This window comes from Equus quagga, chromosome 9 (genome assembly GCF_021613505.1).
Source record: "Equus quagga isolate Etosha38 chromosome 9, UCLA_HA_Equagga_1.0, whole genome shotgun sequence".
Classification (NCBI taxonomy): Eukaryota; Metazoa; Chordata; class Mammalia; order Perissodactyla; family Equidae; genus Equus; species Equus quagga.
This window is the reverse complement of record NC_060275.1, coordinates 40,411,309-40,417,851: the sequence shown is the minus strand read 5'-3', so window position 1 is coordinate 40,417,851 and position 6,543 is coordinate 40,411,309.

Below are 6,543 nucleotides of genomic sequence, written 5' to 3'. Positions count from 1 at the left end.
TCTCTCTATCCATCTACTCTCTGTCTATCTGTCTATTATCTAGCTATCTATCCACCACTTTCTGTCTATCTGTCTGTCTATCTACTATCTATCTATTTACTGTCTATCTATCTATCTATCGGATCTGTCTATAGAACTCTGCATAAGAGCTATATAAAATCATAACAAAAATAATAAAATTAAAAATAATAAAACAATATGTCCATTATACATATCAAATAGCATCAGACAGTGAGGTTTTTGAGAGTGCTGAAGTCCTGGCACCTGTCACATGCTTTGGTACCTCTGTGCCTGAGATGGCACAGAGATTCCTTCCAGTATGACTCCCTGAATTCCCCAGTCAGGAGGTGATGTTGGAGGATGTGCGAGAGCTCATGAGGCAGATATCATGGCATAGGATTTTCTGTATAGAGTCCGTCAGGAAGAGAGTTCCTGTTTGTGAGTTTCTGTTTGGAAACTAGGATTCAGGGTCATCATGACAAGAACCAGATGATTAGTTGTCTTTTCTCCCTAGCTGTTGTGGAACAGGGAAAAGCAAATGGACTTTGGACAGTGATTCAAATTTCACCTTTGCCCCATCTATATGTTTTGGGCCTTGGGTGAGTACTTTAATTAAAATCCCAGTTTTTTCATCTCTAATATGAGGAGAAATAATACTTTCTTGGGAGAAATTAAGGTTAGGAACAATATACATGTATATATATATAAAATACATAGTATTTGGTACCTAGTAGGTATGCAATAATTTTAATTTATTTTTGCTGTTGTCATCCCCAGGGCTCCCATTATTACCTGAGATCAGAATTCAACACTTAGGGAAGGACCATGTGAGTTCCCAGATAGGGCTATTATTCAAATCAAAAAAAGAAAAAATATGGATTCAATTCTTACTGAGCATGCCACTCTGCCTCAGACATTTGGCTGGATGTACCAAAGATTTCAGACACATCTAAGAAGTCCATGAGTTGGAAAAGACAAAACTAACAAACCTGAAGCAACTAGACAACAGTATCATAGAATCAATTGCCAGCATGTGCTGTATAGGCAAGAGATGTCACAGTACCCTGATGTTATTAGCATCCTGTTGTCTTTCTTTAATCTACATGCAGAACAGTATAAGCAGTTCAATGCAATGTGCAAAGTACTAAGTGGTCCCCTAGTGGCCAGAAAGGGTTAATACTACACATATCCCAAGAGGAACAAGTAAGAACATTATTTACTCTCACTTTATTTACCTCCCAGAGTGCCTTCATTGGAACTGATAAGAGTTTCTGATTCTAAATCAATTCATTCCTCAATTATAGGCAACTGAAACTATTTCTCCAAATAATATTAATCATACTGACTCTCCCACTCCCCAACGCACTCCTAAACTTACATTCCTCACGCTTTACTGATTTATACAGATTGTGCGTTATTTATCAGGCTTCCTATATTAAGATATGAATCTTTTTGAAGGAAGTAACTGGGTTAGTGCTATCTAAGGGCATCATGCATTCCAGTTTTCCCAGGACTGTCCTGGTTTATGCTTGTTTTCCCAGTGTAATTATTAGTATCCCCCTTTTGTTATGAACATAATTGTTCCAGTCTTAGTAATAAATTATATGGTTGCCTTAGTGTTGTCTCTTGCTCCTTCCTGCTCTTGTTTTCCCCATTGGACATTCCAGTAATACTGATATAACTCATGACCAGACATGAGGTGAATCTGGATGTGATCTCTCACTCCAGCAATCAACAGGGCTTATTTGGCCGATCTGGCTGGTTAGGAAGCTGTCTTCTTTGCTCTTAAATACTTGCCATGTGCTCTTTCATAAGCTGCAGTCTCAGTCAGAGAAGAAGACCGCTGCTGATTGTTGGGGATGTGTGTGCTACTCAGCTCTCTTCTTTGGCTTTCCTCACAGGCTCTCACAGGTTCTAAAAGTCACCTCTAAGCCAGTTCTATGCTCTGACGTGTTGGTTGGACATGATATACAGAGCCTGGGTGAAATATGTCCAGCAAGCACCCAGTCTATGAAATACACTACTGTGCAGGCTGTGATGGTAAAATGAATGTGTTAATAGGTGAAAGAAGATGATCTGGACATCAAAATTGAACCAGAACAAAGGAAATGTGAACATTTTCAAAATATAGCACCAGCTTATCCACAATGGCCCAAATGTTACCTTTTATCATAGAACAATACGGACAGCTGTAAAACTCAGTCAGGTGAGACTTTCAAACTCAAATTTATGCTTGACGCGTCAGAACTAAATCGGTACTTTTATAGACTGGTTGTGTGAATGCCACACAGTAGAATTGTTTTGGAATCTAGCAACAGGCTTGTGAATGCCTTGTTCAAATGAAGTACACTTCTCTTGCGCAGAACAGATTTCTTAGGAAGCATGCCTATCTCCTTACATGATTTGTTTCAAATGATTTAATAAATTCAGCAACTAAAACAATATCTTAATGGGTGATTCAATTCGAAGTGCCAAAATAAAATTATTGCAAATAAAGAGGCATACACAATTACGCTCATATTCAGAAACTGCTTTGTGATTTTAATGAAGAATCAGAAACAAAATATTACTCTAAATGGCTTAAACAATACATTTCCTTTTTTATATGTTCTCTTTTCCTTCTCATTATCTCTGACCTGTTTCCCCCTCTTCCATGCTGTTACTCACATCTTAACCACACACATTTTACATGTGGATGAGATTATGAATTTATGACTCCAGGAGATAGATGCACACGCATATACTATAAATGGTATTGCACTGTTTTCTTTACACCTTGTAATCTTATACTTATGAAGAATAAATCTTAAAAATAAGGATCTGCCAAATAGCTGTTGTAACATATAATAAAATGCATTAAAAGATATAATTGGAATAATAAGATTTGGAGAGTTTCAGCACCAAGCGGTTACTTATAAAATACCAATAGGATAATTCTGGATTCATTGCGTAATTTACTGAGTAAACAATCATATTTAGAAAACCAAGAAGAAGATCTGCAAAGGCCTGGATGGGAACCATTCTGAGTTGATTATGGTCATAGATAGGCGAAAGCCAAAGACCTTCAGGGTGATTGTAAGCAGTTAATTCTGCTAAAGGATTTCAATGAGAAATTCGGAGTTTACTATTTTAATATTGTCAAATTTTCATCTAGGATTTATAGCCATTCTTTCATGCAGTGAATGTTTAAGCTCTTGCTCTTCTGCCAGGGATGGAGTATGCCTAACACTGACTACACAGAGTTGAACTTGAAACAATTATAGTTGAATATTCAGTGAAATAAAATGCTGTACATTCCTTTAAATAGTCATGTCCAGGATTACAAACTTGGAATGACCAAGCTATGGCCATGCTTGCCCCTTTATGTTGGCTACTAGAAAGCTCAGAGCCTAATTGACAATCATCACTTGGAAATGTATAAGATTTAACAGATGTGTCTTTCACTGACTTCAGTCTTTGGTCCATTTGATTCTTTACTACATTTTCCTTCTGCCTAATGTTTAACTTATTTTAATTTACGTTTTCTTACTGTAGTGTATTAATCTTTGTAAGTCATGTGTTGAGACTTAATCATAACTAAGGAGCCCCCCAAAAGTATGTATGTTTTAAATGCTGTCTCATAGCACTTGTCTTAACTATCTCAAGTTTAATTCCCTCAGAGTGGACATGAAACACTGAGGATTATCTAATAGTATACCACAGAATCAGTGACTTATACAGAGTGGTTAATTTTTTCCCCCTATTTTACACGTTGTTGTCTTTCTGCTAAAACATCAGAATGTTTTTACATAATCCACACTATCATTGTAGTGTAAAGCAGAGCAAGAAGACAGACCCTTCTCTAAGGTTTTATCTGACACAGATTTGTGCAGAAGCAAATTAGCAATAGGTATAATTTCAGGTGTGGAAATGCAGTTAAAGGCGAGCCTGCCTATTGTAGGCAGTTGTAGAGGGACAGAATCCTCAATAATTAGTTAAAAAACAACAAATTTAAGGAAGAACCCATTCTGGTTCGGTCACAGATCAGTGCAGGATAACAATGGGATGCAGACAACGAGTGAATGACTAAGAATATGGAAGCTCAAGAAGAAGAGGGCCACACAGGCAGAGAGAGTGTTGAATGCTTCCCTTGGCCTGCGGTATTAGAGCTCAAAATCCACCCTGGTTGTCTTTCATTTGTTTTGTGTCGTCAGCCATTCTTAACTAACCCTTTCTATTGTAATTATATAATCATGATCCCAGCAAACATTTGCTGTCAGGACTCCAGTTCAGAGCAGGGAGGCAACTTCCTTTGATTGAGAATTGTGTTTTCTACCAGTGGGTTTAAAGTTTGCTTTTCAGCTTCTGCCGTAGTTTTATTTGGATAGCTCTGAGAATGAAAAATATTTCTTCTCTGATGTATGCTGCACAGCCTTTTCCTCTTTTTTCTCCTTGCCTTTTTCTCTTATCTTCAACTCTTCTATTGGGATGATCCTGATTTACAACTCACAACTTTCATTCCTACACTAGGAAATTTGCTTTGTGACTGACCCATTGGGTCATATATTGGCAGTGTTAGAAGGCTAGTATCTGTGGTTGGGGTTTTGTTTTGTGCTGTGTGTTGCACAGAACAATCTATTACATAAATAGCTCCATAGGTAGTCATAGAATCTTCCCCATGTGTTTCCACTGGAGAAGAAGCAGAATCAGCAAGACTACTACTAATCTCAAATTCCTCCAGGGATCAAGAGGCTGTGTGAAGGTCAAAATTGCCTTAAATTTTAACATCTTATTGCATATGGAAGAACAAGTTTTCAAATATTACAGGAGAAAAAACTCTTCATTTCCATTTCTTTAAATGTAATCCTTAGTTCATAGAAAGAACTCTCCACTTGATATGCTCTGAGAAAATAACCCACTTGGTTTCAAGGTGATCTATCCACGTTTACCAGCTTTAGGAAAACACATGGGCCGCAGCATCGCTTTCACACCTGCAAGCTCTTGTGCAAATCTGTGCTGCTCACATTCATTGTCATGAGGGATGTTACTGAAGTGACTTCAATGATTTGAAAGACACACGTGGAGTCAGGCTACTGATTTCCTACCATCTAATTTCCTTAGTACCTGACTGGAAATCCTAAAATAACCAATAAATTGTTGTTGCCAATTTTCTCATGATAGAAAATATGGAAAGGTCCCTTTATGATAATTCTAGGTTTATGTCTTTTTAATGACAAAGTCATCTAGTATGTCTTTTCCCTTGGAACTACTCTAGCCATATACATCTTCATTTTAGCATGAAGACTGACAAAACTTTTAAGTGTTTCTAAAGAGAAATCATTCAAGAACTAAAAGAGAGTTTGATAAAATACAATGCATTTATTTAAAGGAGAGACATCTTATGAGAGATCTAAGCCTATAAGGATAGAGTTTTGAAAGTCATTAATGTGGAGAGATTTTTGTCTAGATGACTTCCAGAAGGAAACAAGGTTTTAGATTCTTTAACTTTGAATGTAATTTTAAAATGAAACATAGCCAAGGGGACAGCTTTTACACAGTAGATTCTTTTGGTGGAACATAACACATCCCCTTCCATGTCCTAACATCTGGGAGATCACTGGTTCTTAATGGGAATGTACAATTACCTTTTGGACAGTGTTAATTCCATTTGGATATTTGGATATTTTATTCAGCACCACATTGGCCTTTAATACTGATAGATCACTGGTCTACATGATATTTTGGGAGTGAGAAGATCAACGTAGGAGGAGGCCTTCACTATTGTGTTTGTAAGGAGAAGTTGATGGAGAGAAAGTCTTCACTATTGCTGCTCTGTGCATGTGCATCTATTTGAAAAAACAAATTGAAGTAAAGATCAGTAAGGTTAAACGACACTCATGAAATTTGGCTGTACAAGCAGAAGAAAATACTGCTGTATTAGTTTCCTAAAAATTATTTTATGGTCAAAGACTTGATTTAAAAGTAGGGAAAATATAAAAATGTATTTCGAGGCCTAGTATCATTTGCTCTAGAGGTAAATTTATAAAAACAAAGGTTAAAACTTACTAGAGATCTTTCATTCCTACATTTTGATTGGGAACAGTGGTTACTCTTTGTATAAAATATGCAGTGTCTCAGTTTGTAGCAGATTCTGAAAGCCAAAGCTGCTATGTTAATGAGCAGAAGAAAGATTTGGATCTCTAGTTAAGCAACGTACTGTAAACAATTAGTTTAACTGAAACATGTTTTCCCTTTTGTAGACGTTGGGGAACAAATGGCCAGATGTGCCCATTAAACTAAACTGGGAGCGACCAGGGATTAGAAATTTCTGGAGGTCTTTCACCAAGGCCATCAAAGTTGTTCATTTGCGGTTCCCCATTTTCTTCTGTCTGTCTCCCTCTGAGTGTGTGTGTGTGTGTGGGGGGGGGTATGTGTGTGTATATGTGTGTGTTTCCATCTCTCTGTCTCTTTCTCTCTCTTTTGCATAATATTTACCTCAAGCTTGCTTCAGGCTAATGTCTCAATAATTTCCCCTCCTTTCTCAGGTCCTTACCACAAAGGACT